At 44.4% G+C, this 14,870-nt stretch overlaps 1 long non-coding RNA gene and 1 pseudogene across 1 annotated transcript; one reads left to right on the top strand and one right to left on the bottom strand.

Moving 5' to 3' along the window:
• Window positions 1–4,008: 4,008 nt before the first annotated feature.
• On the bottom strand, window positions 4,009–5,512 carry LOC120112053 (uncharacterized). The gene is made up of 2 exons (XR_005513560.3): window positions 5,430–5,512; window positions 4,009–4,810 (listed from the first exon to the last, which is right to left on the bottom strand). It is a non-coding gene; the product is annotated as an uncharacterized LOC120112053 (long non-coding RNA).
• A 1,516-nt stretch (window positions 5,513–7,028) lies between these two features.
• On the top strand, window positions 7,029–9,606 carry LOC103701025 (flavonol sulfotransferase-like pseudogene; annotated as a pseudogene).
• Window positions 9,607–14,870: the final 5,264 nt, after the last annotated feature.

Genomic DNA, 14,870 nt, shown 5'->3' with positions numbered 1-14,870 from the left:
CAAAAAATAAAAAATTTTAATTACCCATCAAAATCTTATTTTCATTGCAATAGAATTCACGCGTCTATCTGGATTCTAGCACAATTAATAAAATAAAAAAAATCAATAAAAAAATCAAATCATGATTTTTTCGCAATCTACTTTGTCCTTTGTAATTTATCCACTTGCACAAATCTTAATGAACTCTATATTTTATCATCTATCTATTTGCATAAATTTTGAAGCGCTCGATTCTTTATCACTTAAAGGGCTAGATCCTCTATCATTTTTCTGCTTATGCAGATCTCAAAGTACTATGTTTGCCTATTTCTTCCTTCTCATCTGCCCTTTAGGGTTCATTTTCAAAATGGTTTAAGAATCATCCTTTTTCATGTCACTTTTCATCTGAACTATATTCGGTCATCTTAATTGAGATTCGAGAGTAGTCTACTCTAGATGGACTGACTGATGACCCATTTCTCTCAAGCTTGTTACATGCTTAGTACCATTTGGCAGATGAGAACCAAATAGGATTTTATTACCATACTGAATGATAACAATAAAAAGAGGAACGTGTTGCGCGTTGTCTTTTTTTTTTTGTGACTTCTTAGCAGCCCAAACTGCAAGTATTCATGTTCCATGGGCCCTTTCCCTCATTTTCGTATAAAAAATGTAAGCCACCAACTCTCCATTATTGCTATTCTAAAGTTTTTGGGGTCACATTGATCTGGCGGATTTAGTATCTGCCACTAATCAACTTCCTCTTACTACTTTTTTTTTTCTCGATTTTCTCATCATATTCAGATTCCCATTTCGTATCAGCTTGTGAATCTAGAAATATTTTGAGGAAACTGGGATTTTTTTTATTTTTTATTTTTTTATGGTTCACGATAACCAGCTGAACAATGAGCTACATTCTGACTACCAAGTAACCCTTCACAAATTCTTTACTTTTATGTTTAGCATCTAGGACGTGCTTCCTCTTATGGAGCATTTCCAGCAATCTTTCTTCTCGTTGTATCATAATTTGCAACTTGAAGACGGTGCCAATTCCAAATGTGGTTGCATCCTAACTATTTACCAAATCATCTCTTGCATATTAATTTGTCTACTTATTGCTGCCTCTTATGATTCCAAACAGGGACTTTGCAACTATGAACTGTCAAGCCAGGCCAACCAGAACTGTTCTAGTAGATAAACAAACCTTGTTTAAGCACTGGTTCTTGAGAGCGCTTCTGGCTTCCGGTCATTCTATTTTTCATCCATGAAAAGAAAAATAACAAGCTCAGCATTTATGAAGAAACCCTGCTGGAATCAAGAAGAGGTTTGCGAAAATGGCTGCAAAAACCAGGATCCTTTTCTTCATGCATTAAGTGCAGAATTACGTCCTCACTCTGCCCATGAGCCAATGATTCAACAGCTTCTAAAGCAGCCATGGCAAGTCCTTCATAATATGACAAGTGTCTCCACTAGTGACTTGCCATTGACATCTAATATGTTCTTCAGCCCACATGGCCATGAGAGTATTGGATCCCATGCATTTCTACAAAGGAATTATCCCTCCTTATGAAACTCGCATGTTTCTTGTTTATCATTAGATCCAGTATCCTGCAGATTGACTTAAGCATTTTAATGTGGTCAATATATCACAAAGTGTTCAAACTACAGTGGCTAGCTGATCTAAAATGATTTGCAAGCTATTCACTCTATAGTGATTTGTTTCCATTTGTTGACATACATGCTTATTTGGAACCTCTCTTTTTTAACGTAACATGAAGGTATCAACACTGGCAATTCTTATACCGTGGTTGATTCATGCAGATCACATTAGTTATCTAATCTAGCATATATATATATATATATATATATATATATATATATATATATATATATATATATATATATATATATATATATATATATATATATATCTCGGTTTACTCTGCTACACTTTTTAGCATTAAACACCACCTTCGAGGGGGCTATTATCACAAAACTCGGGATCTGTAAATCTAGCAGCATGTAACCCCTATTTATACTTTTGCCGCTTGGAAGTACAAAGCGTCATCACGAGCATAACCCTCATATCATGATTGGTGACTACTTCTAATGCACTCGATTTCATAAAATAGCATGATGGTTGTTCACTTTGACACCTGGAGGTATTAAGTCTATTCAAGTTTTCATCACATCTTTGTTTGAACTCAAGCATGCACATGATATGTTTACATCAAGGTTGGAACAGAAAGACTAACGAGTCAATATTATTGCATTTATTTAACTCAAGCCACTATTATTTCTTGATTCTATCAACCATTCACTGACATAGACCTCAAAGAACTCCATCCCCTATCATTAAGACTGCAAATTGGTCAATCCGAGACCCAAGCCAGCTCGACCCATGTAGATCCGATCCGATCCGAATTTTAGAACCCGCGGGTCCGGGTCGAATTCTAAAAATGGACTCGAATCATTTTTTGGGTCGGATCTGAACGAACGGATCCAATCCGATCCGAATGGACCCAAAGAGAGAGAAAATGAGAAGGAAAAAAAAGTAAAAGATAGTTCTTTTTTCTTAGTGTGAGTAGTGGCACTATTAGTCCATCAAGATTTTCTCTCGATCTACTATCGGTGGCTGGCTTTTTTTTTTCCTTTTTTTCCTTCAGTTTTTTGGTTTCTATTTTTTTTAACTTTTGCAGGGAGGAAGTGAGGGAACACTGAACTGAATATGGGTCATGTGCCAGTTTTCTGCAATGGAATTGGATTTTGGAAGAAGGTCTCGGATTTTTTTTTTGTCCTCGTGAGAGGGGAGCTGGGAGACACAAGTTCCGTCCAATCAGTCAGATAGACAAAAAATAGCGTGATATGAAATTTGGCTTGTAGACCGACCTAGTTGGTAAATCATGGGTCATCCGTGCTGACTGGAGGTCAATTGCAAGTCTTTCAAGTCATGGGTCACCTAGCACCTTATAATTATGATATGACCAAATTAGATTGCTCAAATTCTTTTCCAAAAGAACAAAAAAAAATTGAATCTCATTCAAACCTGAATCCGACCTGACCCGAATTCGGAGCCGACTCGGATCCGACCCAACCCGATCTTCAACCAGATCGGATCTGGGTCCAAAATTAGAACCTGAACAAAAAATCGGATCGGATCGGAATTACCCAAGACCCGACCCATTTGCACCCCTACCTATTATTCATATATTTGCATAGAACTTAAAGCACTTCCTCTCAATTCATACGAAAACAAAAGTCTCTTGCTAAGTTAGTGGGAATGAGAGTTCTGAGATCTTATAAAAATACCCTTATGTGATAACGTTTTGTAATAGAACATAAACGGTTGGATCAAATTGCAACCAATTTGATGTTTTAGCGACTAATTGATATTTTTAAATTTTTTTAAATTTGAGTATAAATAGCTCAAACTTGGAGGGATGTACCCGTAATTTTTATTTTTATTATTATTTAACAAAAGAGCAGCAAAGCTAAAACTAAAGAACGGCACACAATGACTCCAAATGCATTAGCAACCAGTAAATAGGCCAATGCCCAATTGGGGTGGTAACGAAGATTCCTTTTTCAAGCTCACATCCGCTTCATGTGCCTTGGTGACCCACCAGTCTGCAACACGATTGCCTTCATGGTAGAAATGTGAAACTTTGAAAGCCCAAATGACCCACTTCAGCTGCACTATATCACCAAGAAGAGGGTTCATTGTTGCATATTATGATCAGTACACTGTGTCCAGGGTATAATAGTAGTTGAGTCCTCTTTGAGCCACACTTGAGTAGCTTTGCACTCAAGAACTGCTTGACTGAGGCCTTACTAGGCCGCTGTTGACTCAGTATAAGGGACAGAGCAAGTTGAAGTTTTCCTTCCCCCTTCATATATTAAGGACCCATAAGAATCCCATGTATGTGGCTTCCATTTATTAGCTACATTTCTTTTCCAACGTAGTTAAGTAGCCAATCTTCTTCAACATGCTCGAACGAGCTTCTTATTTAAAAGCTTAGACAACAATGATTATCAAGTTTGAGTTTCTTTCATGTCCCCTACTAGAATAGATTTAACATTTTGTAACATGCACCACAACAAGTAACCCGGCCTATGCTGCAGAATTTAATTAAATAGTCAAAAAAAAGAAGAAAAGTAGATCATCTTCTTATGAGGAACTAGTAAATAAATACATATAAGGTTAAAAGCGACACCAAACTAATAAAGCTGTCTTCCGCCATCATCAGCCCTCAGGACCACCACTTTCTCCTCCATTTTCGAGACTTTAATTTCTAGAGGTCGCCTACCCGTTCTTCTAAGCAGCCTTCGTCTGCTCCCCGCCGACCAAATAAAACAGAAAAGATTAAATCAAAATAAAAGAAACGATTCAAACGTTAAGATAATAAGCTGATCGTCTTCGTTTTTGAGACTTCTAACACTCAATTTTTCAAAATTCAGGAAAAATCACATCTTTTGGAGAACAGAATGGTGAAAATTCGATCGTTTTGATTTGGATAGCATGGGCAAAGAAACTTTTAGATGGAAAGGTAAAGGGCTTGACGTCGATGATCGATCATCCTCCTACTTAAACTTCGATAACTCGTTCTTGAACTTCTGAAAGTCAGCCTCGAAGACGTCGTCAATCTCTACCATGGGATGGTACGTCATGTAGCACTTTTTCGCCGCTCCGTTCTTCCTGAAATTCGATCAGAAGTAGTCGACAATCATCCATCCAGACCTCGCAGAGGGGTGGGTTGGCCTTGCGCCGACCGCCGAGAGTGAGAGAAGGAAAAGACAGGAGAGCGATCCCATCGAAGGAGGGATGCGCTACCTAAAAAAATAAAAAATAAAAAATAAGGGTGAAAAATTCTGAAACGGAATTACATCCCACGCAAAAAACAAAAGGCCCGAGGACAGGCCTTGCATCTCTCTCCATCATACTCAAAAAAAAAAAATAATAGATAAAAGACAAAAAAAACGCGAACAATAACGATCAATTCCATCAAATTAGACCCCACTGATGGTTTGCTTCGTCCTACATTCATAATGCCTTAAGAGATTATTGGGTACATAAATTCTTTAGATGAGGTCTTGATTGTTACGAATACCTAACTCATAATTCTTGCAATTAAGGGATACTAAAAGTTGAGCCTTTTTAGGGTTATCTACCTGCCCATCATACAAGAAGGTCAGAAGGAAGTGTGGGAGATCCTATATGAGCACGTTTTTAGTAGCACTGGGCATAAAGAAGATCTTGGATACATGAGTCATGACCTTCGATAACATTTTTTGACTAGTCTTTTTTTGATAAGATCCTAAATCGTTACAACTTGAGTTAGAGGTATAATTGTACCATCAAAACTCTATCCACAACCTTTCAAACCTACTAGAGTAAATAATAAGAATAAGCAAGACAAATTTGATATGGCAGGAGAGAGATTAGGCCAAACCTCATTAGTAGAGAAACTCTATATGATGAATTTATGACAAAATAGGTTCCAAAGGAAGGTAGATATATACCATCGAATGCATCCCTACTTTCTACACCCAACAGAACTTGGTGTACAAAGTAATTATCTTGTCAATAACATCTCTTTATACCTCCTGAAGTACACTGCTCTGGTGATGATTGGGTCCCCAACACGACACTTCCTTATGACGGTAAAGTTGCCTCACGACATATTATTACTAAGATTGGTTGATTACCTATCTTTCACAAAATAATGGGTACACGAGTATCCACTTATTAGCTATATTCCCTTTCCAATGTAGTTAGATAGCTAATCCCGTTCAATATGTGGGAGCCAGCTTCTTATCTAAAAGCTTTCTTAGACGGCAAGGATTATCTAGTTTGAGTTTCTTTTGCATCCTTTGACAAATTCCACCGCCAGAATAATCAATAGATAACGTGCCCTATGCTGTAGAATTTAATTAAATAGCAAAAAACATAGTAGATCATAGGTTGATAAGTTTCTTACGAGTATCTAATAAATAAATACATAAAGATTAAAAGCAACACCAAACAAATAAAGCAATCTTCTACCCTCGTCAGCCCTCACGTCCTCCGCTTCGTCCTCCAATCCCCTGACTTTTTTAAGGTTGTCTTCTTATTGTCCTGTGCAGCCTTCGTCTGCTCCATGCCAACCATATAAGATAGAAAAGATTAAACCAAAATAAAAGAAATGATTGAAGTGCTAAAATAATAAGCTGTTCATTTTTATTTTTGAAACTTCTTGTTACGGGGATTCTCCGAATTTAGTCCCACATCGGCTAATCAGCGAAAAGGTCTGTGCCTTAAATGGGGGGCTCAATAACCTCTTCTCACCGAGGCGCCTTTTGAAGGGCAAACCCGTGAGGGGTGGAATGGGTGGTTCCACCCGGGGCGCCGTCAAAGCGCGGACCCCCGGGAGCGGTCACGATCCTCGATCCCCAAAGCGGACAATACCTCGGTGAGGACGCGGTCGCTTTCCCTGCTCGGCTGGTGTGTGGGCTGTGCTGGTGACGGGGTGCAAATCCCGCATCAGATGGCGCTAGAAGGAGGGCCTGGCCCTCCGCCTATCCAGCAAGGAGCCGACCCGGGCACAGGACCTTCCCGCTGGGGGGTTGTGTTACGGGGGGTTCCCCGAATTTAGTCCCACATCGGCTAATCAGCGGAAAGGTCTGTGCCTTAAATGGGGGGCTCAATAACCTCTTCTCACCGAGGCGCCTTTTGAAGGGCAAACCCGTGAGGGGTGGAATGGGTGGTTCCACCCGGGGCGCCGTCAAAGCGCGGACCCTCGGGAGCGGTCACGATTTCCAATCCCCAAAGCGGACAATACCTCGGTAAGGACGCGGTCGCTTTCCCTGCTCGGTTGGTGTGTGGGCTGTGCTGGTGACGGGGTGCAAATCCCGCATCACTTCTAGCACTCAATTTTTCAAAATTCAAAAAAAATCGCACCATCAGAGCACGAAATGGTAAAAATTATGCTCGGAAAATATATTATTACCATGATTAGATGGTTAACTATGTTTCACAAAATAATGGGTACACGAATATCCACTTATTAGCTATATTTTTTTTCCAATGTAGTTTTAGGTAGCCAATCTCTTTCAACAGGCACGTAGGAACCAACTTCTTTATGTAAAGGCTTTCTGAGACAGCAAGGATTATCAAGTTTGTGTCTATAATGGATTTTTCTCTTCCTTCCAATCCTCAAAAGGAGAGAGGCGAAATCTCCACCAAGGAGCACAGCGATCACCTATCCTCGCTACCAAAACAGGAAGGAATTTTTGTACATCCCCTCAGAATGTACAAAGGGTTTTGGGTCCCTGAAACTTTGCTTCCAGGCATGATGGCCCTCCAAGATCACTTCAAGTCTCGTCCCTCAGTCCTCATCCTCGCCACCCAGCCCAAATCCGGCACCACCTGGCTTAAAGCACTCCTGTTTGCTATCATGAGCCGCACCAACTACACCTTTGCTCAACACCCTCTGCTCACCCGCAACCCCCATGATTGTGTGCCCTTCTTAGAGGCCCCCTTTCCCAATCGATTCCCCGATCTGGAGGCGATCCCTCCGCCGAGGCTCCTCGCCACCCATGCACTTGCCTTACTCCATATTGCCGTCCTCTGTGGCCGACTGCGGTTGCCGGCTAGTTTATCTCTGCCGAGACCCCAAGGATGTGGTGGTCTCGTTGTGGCACTTCGTGCGAAAGCTCAAGCCCGACAGCATGGGGCTGAGCGAAGCCTTCGAGTTGTTTTGCGATGGGGTCTCGCTTGCCGGGCCGAACTGGGATCATAATCTCGAGTACTGGAGGGAGAGCCTGAGGAGGTCGGACAAGGTGCTGTTCTTGAAGTACGAGGAGATGATGGTCGAGCCGGTGGGGAACGTGAGAAGGCTAGCGGAGTTCGTGGGGCGTCCCTTCTCGGAGGAGGAGGAGAAGGATTGGTGGAGGAGATTGCACAACTGTGCAGCTTTGAGAAGCTCAGCAGTATGGAGGTAAATAAAAAAGGTGTATTCGAAGCAGAGGAGTTTACGATGCCGCATGAGTCGATTTTCAGAAAGGGCAAGGTTGGAGATTGGGCAAATCATTTGAGTCGTGAAATGGGGGAGAAGTTGGACCGAATTGTCCAAGAGAAGCTGGCTGGATCCGGTCTGACCTTCCAAGCATCGTGAATTCTCGAAGACGCTTGGCTCTGCCCACTATGTATGCATGCATGCAAAAAAATTCTCCAGCCTCCCATGATGGGGTGGCAGCTCAATATTCATCTATTTTTCATGTATCGCATCTAATCCCATAAAGCATTAAAGCTGTGCTTCCCTTCTGTACGTGTGCGACCATCTTCTTGCTTATTCAAGATGCCTTCTCATGCAGCAAGAATCGTCTAGTTGGAGATTAATATTTAAATATGAATCTTAAAATAAGTTATTAAACTAGCTAGTTCTCAAACTGATGTGGTGAAAGGTTGCTATGATTTGTTGCATGGGGGTATTCATGAGTGACGGACTAGAGGTTGTGCCATTCATGGGTGCCGTACGATTGGAAATCTGCCTGGGTAACTAGCTTGTTTGAGCTATTCATGGAGCGGATGTAAGGTAGAACCATCATCAATTTTCTTGCGTCTGTTTTCATATTTTATTTTGTTATCTTAATTTTAGATAAAAATCAACTTCTTTGGCAATCTTAAAATATTATCAAGAATTCTCGTCGCCTTCTTCCTCTAAACATTCAGAGGAGCATTAGGCTGCAAGCAAAGATAAGGATTGCCATGTCTCCTGTTGGTGGAAAAATGGACCACCCCACAAATGTAATTATAGCACCCAAATCCATCAGCAAGCTCGAGCTCATCCTAAGTGATGGAGCTCTTCCGCTCTCGAGCTCATCCTAAGTGATCGGGCTCTTCCGCTCTCGAGCTCATCCTAAGTGATCGAGCTCTTCCGCTCTCGAGCTCATAGACTAGAGAGCCGAGACCAGAGAGCCGAGACCAGAGGGCCGAGACCAGAGAGCCGAGACCAGAAGGCCAAGACCAGAGAGCCGAGACCAGAAGGCCGAGACCAGAAGGCCGAGCACAGCAGGCCGAGCCCATGCCTTAGCCAAATATCCAATTTCCACCTAACCCTCTAAGGGACCTGACAACTCCACTATAACCTGCCACTATCTCCAAGCCATCAAGGCATAAGATCTTCGCAGGTATTCGGCACGACCTGCCATTAATGCACGAGACTCTCTCAAGTCTCCGATGCACTCAGTCATTTAATGAACACGGCCCAAGACGATCTCCGGATCACTGAACCATCAGAACGTATGGCTCTCCCTGACCGCCGGTTCATTCGGTAATAAATGCACTTACCATCCACGGACCCCAGGCCCACCACAGCCGGCGGTTCAACCACTCCAACAGGTCCGATCGACCGTGACAACTCCCTGATTCCGGTCTGATCCGGTCCCGTTCTCCATTACGCCATTAATGGGCCAAATCGTGCCCAATTATTACAAAACAGGACAAACCTCCTGTCACCTCCCAGGTAACAAAAATCCTCCTATAAAAGGAAACCTGGGGGGAAAAGGGAGGGGGGACCAAAAAACAAGAGGACAACAAAAACGGAAACAGATCCCCGGGACTGAACCCGCCGGGAAGCACAGACACAATTGAGGACATCATCCTCTTCGTCTTCTTTATCTTATCCAAATGTTCTTGCTGTCTTCTCCATATACTCTCTTCCCTGCTCTCTCCACATACTTGCCCCCTCTGACTTAGGCATCGGAGGGCCGGCGCCGGGGAGCCCGGCCACCGGTTTTCCTTGCAGGACTTGCACACCCCCCGCAGCGGAGGACGCAGCCAGCCGGCGCACCGCCGTCCGCCCCCTGCAGCAGCGGAGCTCCTCCTTCCCCGGCTTCACGGCGGCCCCCGGGTCCAATTTCCAGCAACAGTTGGCGCTAGAGGAAGGGCCCGAGTTCGCTGCCATGAAGCTAAGAAGCAAAGGGCCCGGGTCCAATTTCCCGCCGTCGATCGCCGCCCCCGCGGCGGAAGCCCCTCCTTCCCCGGCTTCGCGGCGGCCCCCGGGTCCAATTTCCAGCAACAGTTGGCGCTAGAGGAAGGGCCCGAGTTCGCTGCCATGAAGCTAAGAAGCAAAGGGGCTTCCAATGCCTCTCAACGACCTCCACCTAGTCCGGAGCGTTCCGTCCGGAACTCATCACCTCCGACCGAGTCAGTTCATCAAGTTCGGCCGGAGCAGTTCGATGCCCTGGTACAACAAGTGCAGGCCCTGGCTACCGCTGTCCAAAGCCTGCAACCCAGGGGCATCCCAATGGCACCGCCTCCTCCAGCTCCAGTTCAACCGGAGCCCCCTACAAGCGGGTTTCCCCTTCGAGTATCATGCTCCAAGTCCCAAACGCTCAGTCCAAAATTCACCATCAAGATCTCCGGTAGATCAAGTTCCACAAGTCCAACTCGAGCACTTCGATGCGCTTGTGCAGCAAGTCCAAGCGCTAGCTATTTGCAGCCCAAAGCCTGCAACAAGTGGAGGCCCCTCCTGTGCCGCCTCCACGGAATCATGTGAAGCAGAGGAAGAAACTTTCTCCTGACTCCCGAGCAATCTCGAATCAGGCATGGCTCCCGCTGCAACGACGTATGTGGGGGCAACCAGTGAGAAGTAGTAGTCCAAGTCTCACGTCAACGAGTTGGGGGGAAAGAGAAATAAAAGCTGAGGTCTGGAGAAGTTATGGAGCTTTAAAATGGGATTGTAAGCCTCTGTGACAAAGGGTACAGCCCCATTAAATTCCATTATCCTTCCAAGTCTTCTGTCTTCCGGCAGCAAGCAAGAAACCAGCATGTACTCCCTCCTTACGGGCGTAAGTCCTTGGGACGGCGCCCGCGACATTGCTCCCCTTTCAGAGCGTCGCCATCACTGAAGCCCCCGCCGAGCTCATGCAGACCGAGCTCAGAAACCCGAGCGCAAAACCTAAAAAATCAAGCCAAAGAAGGCCGGTGCCGAACCAAGTCCTGAGGGACTTCGAAGCTCGAGAGCTATCAAAATATCTCCAAAAGGTACAGGACGCCACTTTGGCTTCAAATAAATTCAATATTTTATCTATTTTCAGGTTAGCCAACGAGCTCGGCTCGTTCTCCTACCCTGACCACGGTCAGGATGCCCCAATATATTGGGATGCCCTGCCACAACGGGATGCCCCGGCTATAGGGACGCCCGAAACGTCGGGATATGAGTTAGCGGTCCTCTCTGACCGGACGAGCTCGGCTCGTGCTCCATCGGCTATGAGTTAGCGGTCCTCTCTGACCGGACGAGCTCGGCTCGTGCTCCATCGGCTATGAGTTAGCGGTCCTCTCTGACCGGACGAGCTCGGCTCGTGCTCCATCGGCTTCCACCGTCGAGCTCGGCTCGTGCTCCCCGAATATGAGTTAGCGGTCCTCTCTGACCGGACGAGCTCGGCTCGTGCTCCATCGGCTATGAGTTAGCGGTCCTCTCTGACCGGACGAGCTCGGCTCGTGCTCCTACCCTGACCACGGTCAGGATGCCCCGAGACGTCGGGATGCCCCGAGACGTCGGGATGCCCCGGCTATAGGGAAGCTCGAGACGTCGAGATGAGTAGCGGTCCTCTCTGACCGGACGAGCTCGACTCGTGCTCCATCGTCTTCAGCCAACGAGCTCAGCCCGCTCTTCTATTTTTGGATCTCTGCCGACGTCCCCAAAGAACGGAGTCCGAGCAGAGAAGCGTCTTCAGTCGCCTCGGCGCAAGGACGCACACGGTACAAGGTACCCATTCATTTAATGTCTTTACATTATTTTATTCTTGGACTTTTCTCTGCCGACGTCCCCAAAGAACGGAGTCCGAGCAAAGAAGCGTCTTCAGTCGCCTCGGCGCAAGGACGCACACGGTACAAGGTACCCATTCAATTAAGGTCTTTACATTCTCATTTATCTTTACTTGGATTCTTCTCTGCCGACGTCCCCAAAGAACGGACTCCGAGCAGAAAAAGCGTCTTCAGTCGCCTTGGTGTAAGAACGCTCACAGCACCAGGACGATCGATGACTGAACTACTTCCTTCGCCCGAGCCAAAAAGCAGCTCGGACTCGGAAGTCGGGGGTAGTGTTGGTGGAAAAATGGACCACCCCACAAATGTAATTATAGCACCCAAATCCATCAGCAAGCTCGAGCTCATCCTAAGTGATGGAGCTCTTCCGCTCTCGAGCTCATCCTAAGTGATCGGGCTCTTCCGCTCTCGAGCTCATCCTAAGTGATCGCGCTCTTCCGCTCTCGAGCTCATAAACCAGAGAGCCGAGACCAGAGGGCCGAGACCAGAGAGCCGAGACCAGAAGGCCGAGACCAGAGAGCCGAGACCAGAAGGCCGAGACCAGAAGGCCGAGCACAGCAGGCCGAGCCCATGCCTTAGCCAAATATCCAATTTCCACCTAACCCTCTAAGGGACCTGACAACTCCACTATAACCTGCCACTATCTCCAAGCCATCAAGGCATAAGATCTTCGCAGGTATTCGGCACGACCTGCCATTAATGCACGAGACTCTCTCAAGTCTCCGATGTGTAAGAAAAATAATAGATGAAAGAAGGAAGAACTTATCAGTTGAGGCGTGATTTCACTGTCCTTAAGAATAGATCGCGCCCCTCGGAGATTGAATCTCGGTGTAGCAGGTAATGGCGGCCTATCCTCCAGGATACAACAACTGGATCACTCCAAGCGTACACTCGCAGATGAAGTGACGGTCGAACAGCCCAGAACCGCGCTCTTGGAATGACAACAGAGAAGAAAACAGGGAGACTCTTCTCGGGAACAAGAAACAGAGAGGCTTTCGGAAACAGAGAGAGGATAGGTTAGATTACTCTATCGGATCTGATAGGGTTTAAAAAGAAATGAAGAGGCGTATTTAAAAGACACGACCAAAGAGCTGTTTTAAAGACGCGACGCGACGTTTTATTCAAAACAATTCAAAAAATAAAACGGCAAAAAGAAACCTGGCTCAAGCCCACACCCGCGCGGGGGGGGGGGGTCCCCCTGCGCGTGATAATCGCAACGCGCCCGGTTAAACGTTTCCGGATCGGATTCGCCAATTTTGGCTTGGACCTCCATTGGGTTCATGCGCGCGTGGGCTACTTTCTTTCTTTGCTTCACCAAGTTAAAATGTTGAATACTATATAAAGAACTTTTGAGTTTTGTTCCTTTCCAATGTGGGACTAAAGAAAGTACACTAGACAAAAAGACAAAAGAGAGAGAAGGGCAGACTCGGAATTTTGAAATATTCCAACAATCCCCCACATATTTTAAAATTCAATAATAAGTTAACGAGCGCGAGAGTTCAATGCATCAAATTGGTGTCTTTGAGACTATGAACCATTTTTTAGGACTAGTAAGTATGACTTACAGAACTTTTGGTGAAATATGAAATTTCTATGAACCAAAAGTCCTTTATGTAAAACAGTGACTCATAGCCCACATTGACCTCTCAAGTTCTGGGCTTGTTCTAAACGGGTTGGTGCAAATAGGCCATGCACCTTACCTGGATATTCATGAGTGCTTTAGAGAACTGCCTAATTCTCATAGAAAGCGGCCCCACTCCCACACCCATATAGGTGGATCCATCAAGTGTGTACTGCAGGTATACACACCATCCTAAAGGACTATGGTATCCATTAAGAGCTTTACCTCATCCTTGTCTACTGCAGTTTGCACTATCTACACCATAGGGATGGATTTTCCAAAATTAAATACGATAGTGTACTCACAGTCAACTAGCGACTTGTTATTACCCATATGAACATGCTTCATGGGATCTCCAATCACACATGTTGGGTTTCTGTCGTTATTGACTTTGATATAGGCATTAGTCCCATCCCCCTCGATGTTTCACTCACTAGTTTTCTACCTAGTGGTTTTGTCAAAGGATCGGCCAAATTCAACTCTGACTTTACAAACTCAAGAGATATAATCCCATCATCAAGCAACTGCCTTACAATATTATGTCTCAACCTTATGTGTCTATTCTTCCCATTATAAACTTTATTCTTAGCTCGATATATAGCAGCTTGGTTATCACAAAGAATAGACACAGAAGGTGTTGGTTTATTCCATAATGGAATATCTCCCACAAGATTTCTAAGCCATTCAGCTTCAGAACCTGCCTTTTCTAAGGCAATAAACTCGGACTCCATTGTAGACCGAGCGATGCATGTTTGCTTGGATGATTTCCAAGATACTGCACCCCCACCAAGAGTAAAGATATATCCACTCGTGGATTTCATCTCATCTGAATCAGAGATCCAATTTGCATCACTATACCCTTCTAGTACAGCTGGAAATCCACGATATAACAAACCATAATTAATGGTTCCTTTCAAGTACCTTAGTACTCTATGAACAGCACTCCAATGGTCCTTACTAGGATTATGAGTATACCTACTTAATCTTCCTACTGCATAAGCAATATCAGGACGAGTGCAGTTAACTAAAAACATTAAACTACCAATGATGCGAGCATATTCTATTTGTAAAATACCATTATCTTTATTTTTCCTTAAATGTATACTAGCATCATATGGAGTAGATACGGGTTTACTATCATAATGCTCAAATTTTCTTAAAATTTTCTCAATATAGTGTTCTTGTGATAGCATAAGTCCATTAGAACTTCTTGTTATTTTAATCCCAAGAATTACATCAGCTTCACCCATATCTTTCATATCAAAATTTGAAGCTAAAAATTTCTTAGTATCTATAACTATATTCAAATCAGTTCCCATTATAAGCATATCATCAACATACAAACATATGATCACAACAACATTATTAACAACCTTACTATAAACACACTTATCAGCCTCATTAATTAGAAAGCCATTAGATACCAATACTTTATCAAATTTTTCATGCCATTGTTTAGGT

The sequence above is a fragment of the Phoenix dactylifera genome, chromosome 12, assembly GCF_051530095.1.
Source record: "Phoenix dactylifera cultivar Ajwa chromosome 12, Ajwa_hap1_PhDact_Kaust_v1.1, whole genome shotgun sequence".
Taxonomy (NCBI): domain Eukaryota; kingdom Viridiplantae; phylum Streptophyta; class Magnoliopsida; order Arecales; family Arecaceae; genus Phoenix; species Phoenix dactylifera.
Note: the sequence above shows the minus strand (reverse complement) of the source record. Positions and strands in the feature narration are given on the sequence as shown.